Source organism: Stegastes partitus, unplaced genomic scaffold (assembly GCF_000690725.1).
Source record: "Stegastes partitus isolate 25-593 unplaced genomic scaffold, Stegastes_partitus-1.0.2 Scaffold1397, whole genome shotgun sequence".
Classification (NCBI taxonomy): Eukaryota; Metazoa; Chordata; class Actinopteri; family Pomacentridae; genus Stegastes; species Stegastes partitus.
The window spans coordinates 110,557-122,453 of NW_007579128.1; the positions used below are offsets into that span (position 1 = coordinate 110,557).

The following is an 11,897-nucleotide window of genomic DNA, read 5'->3' on the forward strand; positions in this document are numbered from 1 at the left end:
GTCACGGCACATAGGCGAGAATGCACTTGTTTAGTTTTGGTTCTGTGGTTGATTTATCAGAAACAGAACCTTCTTGAAAGTGTCCTCCAACGTTTTTGGAGATGTGGGTTCTCAGCGCCTCGACAGCTATCGAGATGACAGTCAGCGCTCATCGTACCCCATCGAGACCAGCGTTACCTCAGCGAGTCCTTCAGAATTTTCTCTGTAAATGTCTCTGCAGTGGGTAAACATGAGATATAAACCATTTTGCATATATCTGACAGTCTCACAGTGCAAATCTGTCATTTGTTCAGAGGCAAACCGGCTTGGCTGAGGGAAAAGTTAATGCTTAGAACTTTTTTTTTACTCAACTTTAACGTTGTACTGCAGCAGTACCTCTGTGTTTTACACTGAGCTCGGTGCTTGTCTTTAGTCCCAATTGACCATACTTGTTAAACTAGCTATTACAGTGGATGATGCATGCTAAGGAAGTAGACTGTGATGCTGCTGAAGTTCACTGCATTATCCAGAGAGGTGCTTTCACACCCTTATTCAAAATAGGACGGACAAAATAATAGAAAAGCTCGCTGTATACGGATGCATCTGTTTCGTTGATGGTAATGTGATATATAACTGACTGTGTGGAGCTCGGTAGGTCCAAACAGTGAATCGATTTCAAATTTAAAACAATGCAATTAACAAACTGCAAAAACTGCAGTTTAGAGTATGCAAGGTGTGGCTATTAAATAATGAGACCGATGCTGCAGATCAATTTTATTTAATTTGAGGAGAATTAAACTTTTTTGTAATTGTTTCTCATTAATCAGGGATGCTCGCTGTGGCTCGACTGACCGAAGGCTCATTATTTAACAACCACGCCTGACAAAAGGGCTCAAACTGTCGTGTCAGTGGTTTTATAAGTTCATCGCATCCTCCTTGTGTGGCAGTCACACTGTGAACGGTGTCTCATGTGTTTCATCACATGTTCTTCATCTATTAGACAGTGAATGCTGAACTGAAGTAAAAATGATATTTCAAATTCAATCACAGCAGCCGTCAGAAAAGTCCAAAGAGGTTTTTCCCCAAATGTTTCAGGCCTGATGACAGAGCTGATTTAGTTCCTCCACATGATGAGAACTGGACCATGAAAGACTGAGGCAAGGTCTGAAATCATGTTAACAACAGTCGGATTCAGATCACTAATGTGGCGCATCAGCGCTCCTGTGACAAGTGACTGACACGCAGCACAGTGAGTGCATCGACGGGAATCCTGGAACAATACACGAACCGGCACAGCACAGCCTTCAGCGATAATGAAATGCCCTCCGTTTCTCAGCCTCCTCAGCCCTGAGCGCCAGAGCCGCCTGTTACTCTGTTAACTCGGTCCAGCCCGCAACACTGGAGCGGTTCCATGACAGCAGCGCAAACACACCGCGAGAGCTTCCAGGAATCGGAGGCCGATTCCACAGCGGATGCGGCGCTAACGGTGCTAAGAGAAACACTCGTACAGCTGCTGCTCTTTTCTCACAGCTGTAACACGAGAGCCTGCGAGACACCCAATAATGCTCCTCGCCGTGGATACGACAGGCCCGAGCGCCTCGACGCCCTGCACTGGAAAACAAGTCGCACCTCACCAGTTGTTTCACATCTCTGAGAGGAACTAATCTGAATGTACTCACACTGCTTTCCTGCTTTTTTATTTAAAACGAATCATTAAGACACAACGGATCAGCGAGCCTGGACTTCACCTTGTTTTTAATATAGGCTTCCTTTGAGTATTAAAGCATCAAATCCCATCAGTGCTTCAGCGCCGGGGTCAAGGTCAGGCCCAGATTTATATTTTCATCCAGTTTGAGAGCCTGGAACATTTATCTTGGTGTCTAGTCTCACACAAACAAAGACGTGGAGGTGCAGCCCCTGCTGATGATAATCACCACGAGGCCGCGTCAAGCAATGACAACTCAAACAAACCTCTAGTTTGTACAAATATAGACACTTCTGCTAATCCTATGTGGCTCTGCGGAGATTTAAGGATCACAATCGATGACGGAAAATATAAAATGATCTCCATGAGAGAAGCTGCAGATCAGAGGCGCTCGCTGCTTCTGAGCTTCATACAGCTGAGTTATGTTCAGGCCTGCATGGAGAACAGTTCAAGACATTTATTAGAGACTTTAATGTGTTAATATGATTATTCACACAAGGAAACGTAAAAAGAAAAAAACACACACATGAGAGTGATTTCTTCCTCCCCAGCCTTGTGCGAGTGATTTCCCAGAGGGGCTGAGGGAGCTGTTGACATGTCCTCTTTTTGAGTAGCTGGGCTGCAGCGCTATTATGGTTAGCAAAGCCCATGTTAAGAGGGAGGGTTAAAGCTGTCAGCACATTCAGAACAAGAGAGGAAAAGTGAGCGAGGGGAGCAGAAGTGATGACTTACTTAATAAATCTTGCTTTATCTCGCAAAATGCAGCCGGAAAATGACAAAAAAATATAAAAAATCCATACTAAATAAACAGCCACTGGCACTGTTCTGTGGATTTCTGGGCACATTTTTCTTCTGCTGACACACAACAACCACAATTTCTGCAGCAAGATTCAGCAATCGTGCCCAACAGGGACCGAACGCAAGCCAGCCTCTTTGCCGCTGGTTTGTTTCAGGCTGGAAAACCAGTTAATCTTCCTCTAAGTCTTCACACAAGCCGCCTCGTGCTGCGTTTCCCACTCCTATTCCTGGCATTTAATGCTCATACGGCCGCATGCAAAACATTAAATGAGCCCACAAGAGGGAAGTTGGAACTGCTCGGCAACCACGCTCACGGATGCATCAGCACTGTTGCAACACAGCCTCCAGGCAAAATTCTGCTGAAGCCATTTTAAATATTGGCCTGTGGGGATTTAGGTCACCATTCTGTCAAGCAACAAACTGGTTTTCTCTCTGCACTCTGCTCCGTCTTCAGTCCCAGCTTAAAGCGGGGGGACGCTGTCGGTCGTTTGCTGCGAGTCATTTCGCCTGATTGTTTTTCAAGGTGCAGCACCGGAGGAGTCGGTTCATTTTCCCCGAGTCATCTTTCAAGTGACTTCAAACGGATCGACTGAGCCTCGTGAACGGGGGGATTAAACAACCTGTGAACAGGAGAAAACGAGCTGCACTTGAGGCGGACATGAAGCCCTGTTTTAATCAGACACAGAGGAACAATGACAACCATGCAGAGACTAATACCATCATTCCTGGTAGCTTTTAAACAGAGACAACCTGAGGGGGCTGTCAGATGATTGAGATCAGTTCTCAGAGAGGAATTATCACCGGTGCAGACAGATCATCTTCACAGCAAGGGTTCCTAAATATGTTCAGAAGGGGCTGCAGCAAAATCTGTCTCATCATAAAATGTTAGAAAACACTGAAAATGATCAATCTGACAACCTGACCCCAAGAGATTCATCTTTAAATTGATTATTATGACCAACTTACTGTGCAGAAAGCAAAATAAATCCAATATGCATCATTAAAAATGGAAGAAAAAGCAGCAAAACCTCACATTTTAGAAGCAGGAGGACACAAGAGTTTAGTATCGTTGACTCGTAAATGACTTAAAAGATGAATGAGTGCTAATAATTGTTGAATCTGAGGATTCATCCTCTGCTGACTGACTGATCAGTCACTTCTCTGTCAGACACCCTGATCCACACAGCTGTGATCCAACATGTAAACACATCTCAGCCTGCAGACTAAAAGGAAACCCTCAGATTCTGCCGGACCTCCTGGGCTGCAGAGTTTGTAAAGCACCAGATGTGTGTGTGAGTCTGTGAGCAGCTTCACCTCACACCAGCTGTCTGACAGATCAGCCACATCAGTGCCACGGTGCCGAGCGGTTCCGGTCCAAACTGCGGCTCATCTCTGAGAGAGATCAGCTAACATCAATAACAGAGCCAGGAACACGTGTGGTGCTGAGATCCCCTCTCTGCATTGCACAACATCCAGCTTCACTTGCCCACAGGCTGCACAGCGCAGACTGGCCCTGCGAGCCCAAAACACACACACACACACACACCGGGAACCACTCGATCCTCAAAGTTTCACTCACCAGAACCAGCAGCAGCCTCCTCCCGGTCCGACGGTCCGCGGGGATCACGGAGGTCCCGTCCGGTGCCGGTCACACGGTGTCTCCTGAGAGCGGATCGGAGCTGCGGAGTGTGTGTTAGGGGTGTACCGGGATCAGCTGCTGACCTGAGCTCTGTCCCATGTTTCACACCCTGTCTTCCGGAAAACACGGACGGAGCAGATCAGGCTGCGGAGTGAAGACACCCAGCGGCGGACACACACACACACTCGGACACACACACACACTCCCGCCTGCAGCTGCTGCTGCTGCTGCTGCTGCTGCACCACTGCAATGTGCACACAGCAGCAGCAGGAGTCTGGACACACACACTTGGACTCTGACGGCTCCGTCGCGCGTCGACAGCCGCCGATCCTCCAACTTTTATTATTCGACAGGAGGCGCTCCCCGGGTCCTAAAACCCGCCCTGTTGCTGCGCAGCACCAGCAGCACCGAGCCGAGGCTGTAGCGGAGCTGCAGGGTGCCGCTGCTCATCCACACTCTGTCAGACAGCATCACACATCTATACATCCTGACTGAGGTGGTGGTTTGCTGAGCACTGGGGCCACATGTGGGATCTTCCATGAACGCTGGACGGTGGATCCAGACTGAGCAGCGCCCCTAGCGGCCACTTCCCGCCTCAGCACAACAGAAGCTGAGTAATTAGTGGAGATAAGCAGAGCGGTCACAGATACACACTAATTAGTGACCCTCACTGGAGGCTGATCAACATGTTGCAGACAACAAATTCATCTTGGAGCCCATCACTGTCTTTCTTCGTCTTCTTACTGCTGGTGTTTATTTATTTAAAGGAATAGTTTAGTTTTTCTTTCATTGCTTAACAATTCTGGTTGTTCTATTCTTATACACAGGGCTTAGCAAATGTATTAGACCACCTGTGTAATTTGTTGAAATCATCCAGCAACATGAAGTGCTTTAATTCTCTATTTAAATGTGCAATATCATCAATGACCATGCTGTGCAATATTTTTCTAAATTCATACTGTACATATAACTTATACTGTATATATAACTTATCTTGTTTTATATTGAAATCTCTTCTGTTTTAGTTTTTGCTCTTTATTTTGTTCTTTATTCTATGTTGCACTGAAGGAGCTGCTCTTTATCTCATTGTACATGTGTATAGTGACAATAAAGGCATTCTATTGTATTCTATTCTGTTCTGTTCTAATTCGCACTCAGCTCTCGATGTTTCACCATTTTGAACAGGAATGAAGAATTTCTAACCAAATTCACCTTTTTATACCAAATTTCTCTGACAAGTCAGAAATTATTCAAGCATGACATTCAACCACTAAAACGAACTTTTCTGTTTAGGATTGCAAGCAAATAGCCATAATTTGACATCGTACTCAAGAAATAATAATGTGCTTTAAACACATTACACATCTTAAACATCTTTAAACCTGATCCACTGAGCTACAGTTAGTCTGAGCTCCTCCTGCAGCGAGTGGAGGACGATCAGCACCGTGGAAGGAGAGCTGAAAAAGAAAGCAGCTCAGGACACCCTGCTTCATTCTTTTATCACAAGTACGGCCTTTTGAGGCAAAATATAAAAGTATTGTCTTCGTCTTTGCAGAAAAGAAAGAGAGAATTCTTGAGTTCCCAAAAGAAGATGACAAAACTTTAGTGTTACACTGAGCAGTGTTTTGGATCCTCAAACTGACTTCACTGAAGCTGGTTTCAGGAGGTGCTGTTGATGGGGATAGTGTTCAGCAGGTCTCCCCAGTTGTAGATGACAGCATCATCTTCACAGCTTCTCCTTACGTGGAGTTGTTCTTCTCTCTGGTCTTATTTGCTTTTCTTTTTTAGCCCTGGTTTTATCTATATCGTTGTTTCTAACTCATATTGTCTTCCACTTTGCCGTTATTAAATACACCATGTTTGTTGTCATTGAAGTATCAGAGGATCGTATGAGACAACACTTCTCTGCTGCCATAGAAAAGACACATTCAGAGCTATATGCTGGGACTTTAAGGAAAAAGTAACCTGTGGGCTAAAGGTGCTTTAAAACTATGTTAGATAGAGATATTGGAAATGTGCTACTTCTTGTTGATAGACAGAGAATCAGCTGCGTTTTCTATAAGATGTGAAAGATGTGTGAAGAGCAGTGGATAACATAACTCCAAATGTTTGGTTAAAAGAGTAGGCAACAAGTAAAGAATTAACTAAGACAAGTACTATCCATGTTTTTGTGTCTGTCTTTGTGTGTCCCTTTAGAGCACGGGTGCCCAATCCTGGTCCTCGAGAGCCACAGTCCTGCATGTTTTAGATGTTTCCCTTCTTCCAACACACTTGATTCAAATGAACAGCTCATCATCAAGCTCTGCAGAAGTCTGATAACAATCCTGATCATGTGAATCAGGTGTGTTGGAAGAGGGAAACATCTAAAACATGTAGGACTGTGGCCCTCCAGGACCAGGATTGGGCACCCCTGCTTTAGAGATTGCGTGATTGCTGCTGTTCTTGGCCTCACACTCCTGAGATAAAAGTCTGTATCACAACTTTAACACTTGTTGTGTGAGTGTGTGTGTCTGTGGTGTGTGTGTGTGTGTGTGTGCACTCAGCCCTCAGGTCACCCTGCAGCAGGATCTCATTGAGCTGATGTGATTCCATCCACCTGCTCTGGAGGAGGCTGATCTACCAATCAGGAGCCACCAGGAGGATCTATAACGCCAGCAGACCAGCATTCAACAGCGAGTTGTTGCCGACCCCGCTCATGTGCCTCTTTGTGTCTTATGATTGTTGTACTTTTGAGACACTAGATTCTGTTTGAGAACACTGCATCCACCTTCGATTGGCTGTTAGCTTCACTAGTGTTTGAGTGCTGTTCTGATTGTATCTTTGTTGTTAGATTGGGTTAGTTGGATCATTTTAACTTTATTTTTCTGCATAATAGCAACCTTAAACTCAAGGTTAGAGTCTCCTTTTGCTCTCGTTTCATAGCACTCACTTAGTCTTTAGTTACCTCACTTTTGTGTTTATTGTTAAATCCTAACTTTTGTTAATAAATAACTTCAAACATGGTTTTACCTTACTTCCCTTTTCCCTAAGGAGCTGGTCGTAACAATGCTATATTCAGGGCAAAATCACGCCTCGTAATCTGAAATTAAATTTGTTAATAAAGGCTCATGAAATATTATATTTGCCTGCTTGCACACACACACACACACACACACACACACACGTACAACAAGCCTTTAATCATGACTCATCAAATTTTAGAAAGCATTTGTGCACATTAAAAAAATATTTTCATTTATAGCCGTGATTTGAACCTTTNCTGATAACGATCCTGATCATTTGAATCAGGTGTGTTGGAAGAAGGAAACATCTAAAACATGCAGGACTGTGGCCCTCAAGGACCAGGATTGGACACCCCTGCTTTAGAGATTGTGTGATTGCTGCTGTTCTTGGCCTCACACTCCTGAGATAAAAGTCTGTATCACAACTTTAACGCTTGTTGTGTGAGTGTGTGTTGTCTGTGGTGTGTGTGTGCGTCTGCACTCAGCCTTCAGGTCACCCTGCAGCAGGATCTGATTGAGCTGATGTGATTCCATCCACCTGCTCTGGAGGAGGCTGATCTACCAATCAGGAGCCACCAGGAGGATCTTTCACGCCAGCAGACCAGCATTCGACAGCGAGCTGTTGCCAGAGCCGCTCATGTGCCTCTTTGTGTCTTATGATTGTTGTACTTTTGAGACACTAGATTCTGTTTGAGAACACTGCATCCACCTTAGATTGGCTGTAGCTTCACTAGTGTTGGAGTGCTGCTCTGATTGTATTTTCGTTATTATATTGGGTTAGTTGGATCATTTTAACTTTATTTTCCTGCATCATAGCAACCTTAAACTCTAGGTTAGAGTCTCCTTTTGTTCTCGTTTCATAGCACTCATTTAGTCTTTAGTTGCCTCACTTTTGTGTTTATTGTTAAATCTTAACTTGTGTTAATAAATAACTTCAAACACCTCATGACGGTTTTACGTTACTTCCCTTTTCCCAAACGAGCTGGTCGTAACAATGCTATATTTATCATTTTATGCTGCTTTTCCACTCAGCTGGGCAAAATCACGCCTCGTAATCTGAAATTAAATTTGTTAATAAAGGCTCATGAAATATTATATTTGCCTGCTTGCCCACACACACATGTACAACAAGCCTTTAATCATGACTCATCAAATTTTAGAAAGCATTTGTGCACATTAAAAAAATATTTTCATTCATAGCCGTGATTTGAACCTTTCATTTGCTGCCGGTTAGAATATTTCAGCATAAATTATTTAACAGAAATATGACTGAGAGTAAAAATGTGTGTCAACAAGCCTGGTCTCCCCTACAACATGTAAAACACAACTGAACATATTTATTAATTTAAAATAAATAAATAAATCAAACAAAGATCTTCTGTCTACTTAATTTATCATGAAATAATTAAGAAACTGCTTCTCAGTCAAATGTCCACTGAATCTGTGAAAATGGATGCGATTCCTAAACACCATATTCGTTAAACATCATGGATTCAAGCTGAAAGTCAACATTTTTAGTCACAATATTAATTCAAAATCGAATACGGTGATGCAAAATTATAACTGTATTGCTGCGGGACCTGATTTTATTTAAGCTCAAGCGAGTGACATCATTTAATATCATTACGCGACGGGGTAAGCAGGCTTTGGAGAGCATTTCACCAAACTGCTGGTGAAAATATTTAACCAGGAGGCATTCCCACGTCACATGCACAAAGTCATTAAGATCAGGAGACGCTGCCAGCTTCACTGAGGGGTGGAAACAGTCAGAGATTAAAGTTGTTTTATAGTTCATGAACAACCAGCATTATTAGACTTCATGTGTCCTTGGAGCTGCTCTGAGTTTATTTAGAGTAACCGTGTTAGATGATGCAGAGTCACACAGCTGACATGGAAGTAAACTCTACACACTAAAATACGCTCACCATCACAATACTGGGAGAAACTTTTACCAGCAGTAGACACAACAAGCTCCAGTCTGACCTTAAAACCGTCACAAATTAGCTGTTAGTTGCACAAAACGATTTGCATGTGACATTCAAAACTGCACACATTAAAATGACCAGGAATAAACAGTGACATTTAAAAAAAAACAAGATTAGATTGTACCCATTTGCAAAAACATCACACGGTCATTCATTATGTCACCTGATTCCCAAATGTATCCTTTAATTTGTATTAAACAAACATCCCACATGATGGAGAATCATCACAGACGGGATCCTGGCACCTGCATTTATATCAGAACGATGCCGACGGTCTACAGGGAGCGCTCCAGCTGAGCTATGCATCAGTTAACGCGGTCAAACAGGTACGTCTGTAGACAACAGAGGAGCAGCGGCACCACGTCTGACATTGCATTTACACTTCAGAGCTGCTGGTCCGTTACACATCAGTTACCTCAGCAGCTCCAGCAGAGCAACACGTAGGTGAACGGAGGCTGGATTCAGATAGAAATCAAACAGCCATCATCCTGCTGGTGTACTCATTTCATTATATGTGAGATGTGGAGTTTAGTTTATGTGATAGATGATAAACAGGGAGCACTTAAAGACCTCCTCTGGTGAAGTATTTTGAAACTGACCTAAAAACACTCCCTATTACCCTATTACTCCCTATACTCTTTTCCCACCGAGCTGGTTCCAGTGCTCAATGGGAGCCAGAGTCTGACCAGTTCTTTGTGTTTTAGGTTGTGTCTCCAGGTTCTCAAGACTGGTGCTTAGCAAGCACCAACTCTTTGCTCGGCCAGAGCTAAGAACTGAGTCCATCAGGGGCTGGGGGCAGGGTTATCGGGACCACCGAGACCGATGGTAGCTAGTGTCGTTTTTCGCCAGGATGTCTCTGGTCCGATCCCAGATGTACTGGAATGAGTCCCAGGACACACAGAAGTTTTGCACAAACTGTTGCGCGCTGAAATCTGGTACAATTGTGTCCAACCAGCAGCACCACAGTGGTGGAAAACAGCACTTTTATAACTTTGATGTATTTACGCTTAGAAGTGTGGTCTTCTCATGAATGACAGAGCGCACCTACATGTGCTGTTTACTCCGTTCATGGAAAAGACCACATGAGAAAAAAATGACTCGGTTTCTTCTTGTACAAATCTGACATTAGAACGCCCTAGTTTACGTTTTTTAAAGTCATTTGTGGTCGCACACCAGTCTGAGCACCACAGCCACCAACAGCAGCTACTGCAGCCTGCAATGTGGGGCGTTCAGGGAACATCGGTAAATTGTAGTTATCCATAAGAAAATGTTCAGCAGGTCACATGTTTTGTCTGTGACAAGGTAAAAAAAAAAAAGTTAGTCTGGAGTCCTGTGTGGACTTCCGTGTGGTGTGAGCGTTGTTCGGTAAACGGCTACGTATGCAGTGATGTATGGCCTGGCTCTAACTTGGCTCCAATGGAAAAGCAAACAGGTTCTTAGGCGGTGTGAGGTTTGAACCAACTAAGCACTAGAAATAGCACCAGCAACAAAACTAGCACCTGTTTCTTCTTGGTGGAAAAGGGGCATCAGACTCCCAGAGGTTTCTACGTAACAAACTAAGTCACATACGGAGAAACCAATCCTGTCTTTGGAACTTCAAGTGTTGTCTGAATCAGTTACTCCAGCTTCTCTATTATGACAACTCTGCATAGTTGTAGGTGAGCTGGTGTGCTCCAGTGGTATAGAATGGGGAGAGGTAGGTGGGAAAAGACAACTTCATAGATCCTCACATACTAAAGAAAGCAACAGGGTAGAGTTACATGTAAGAGTTTACTGGAAAAAAACAACTTAATATGTAACTTTGGTAACAGAGATGAGTTTTTAGGGGTCGGACCAACAATGGCAGACGGACTTTAAAGATCCACCGATTGTCTAATGAGTGGTTTCTATGAAAAACAGCATTTTGAAATAATATTCACTCCTCCTTCTTTATCTATATTAAAAACAAACAACAAAACGAACTATATATGAGACCATAAATAGTGTCCGTTTGTGTGATCCTGTGGCAGACTCATCCACCAGTGAAACCTCCACCTGAAACACATTTCTGAGTGAAGAGGGACTTTATTTATTGGTCAGTCAGGAGCATCCTCAGCTCTGCTGAACCTGATGTGTCTCAGTCGAATGGGAATTTGATGTGTGAATGTTTACTGCAGTCTCCTATTGACACTTTATCGTCTCTCAGACATATTTTGGAAGTGAGAGTTCAGAAAAAAACACTTCATTTTTTACCCGTAAATGTCTGTGAGCACACATCAAAGCACTCCAGCAGGCAGCACTGTCTGCCACAGAGCACAATCCATAGAGGCCCAGCTGAAGTCAGCTGCTCCTGCTAATGCTCTGATAATAAATGACACACTGGGTGCACATATCGCCTTCCTGTGTGTTTCTACACAGCGCTGGATGCGTCTGAGCTGTGTGACGGCGGCGACGGACGACTGAGAGGAGACACACGATAGCACGCTGCAGCATACTGTGATAACTGAGGACAGAATACAAACAAGCAGCACCGGCGTGAGTGACGACTGTGGCGTGCGGTGAAGACATCCACAGTCCACATGAAGACGGATTACATGCCAGCAGATGAGCACATGCAGGCCTTTGTCCACATGACTCAGTCTGTGTGAACAACATGGAAATCCTCAGAACAACTGTCCTCCTGAGTCAGAGTAATGGAGAATTATTGTCATTTTCCCTCATATGAGCATGATTTTGCATAATCTCACTGTATGATGTACCTGCAATGTGTCCTAACTGATCACTGTAAAGCACACTTTATCTGCAAAATT

General features: G+C 43.9%; 1 protein-coding gene across 1 annotated transcript in view; it reads right to left on the minus strand.

Annotated features, from left to right (window-relative positions):
- The window catches only part of camkk1a (calcium/calmodulin-dependent protein kinase kinase 1, alpha a), a 76,661-nt gene extending 72,311 nt beyond the window's left edge, over positions 1-4,350 (minus strand). The window contains exon 1 of the mRNA XM_008299267.1: positions 4,062-4,350. The gene's annotated coding sequence lies outside the window, so the exon portion shown is untranslated. The remainder of the gene's footprint in view (positions 1-4,061) is intronic.
- Positions 4,351-11,897: the final 7,547 nt, after the last annotated feature.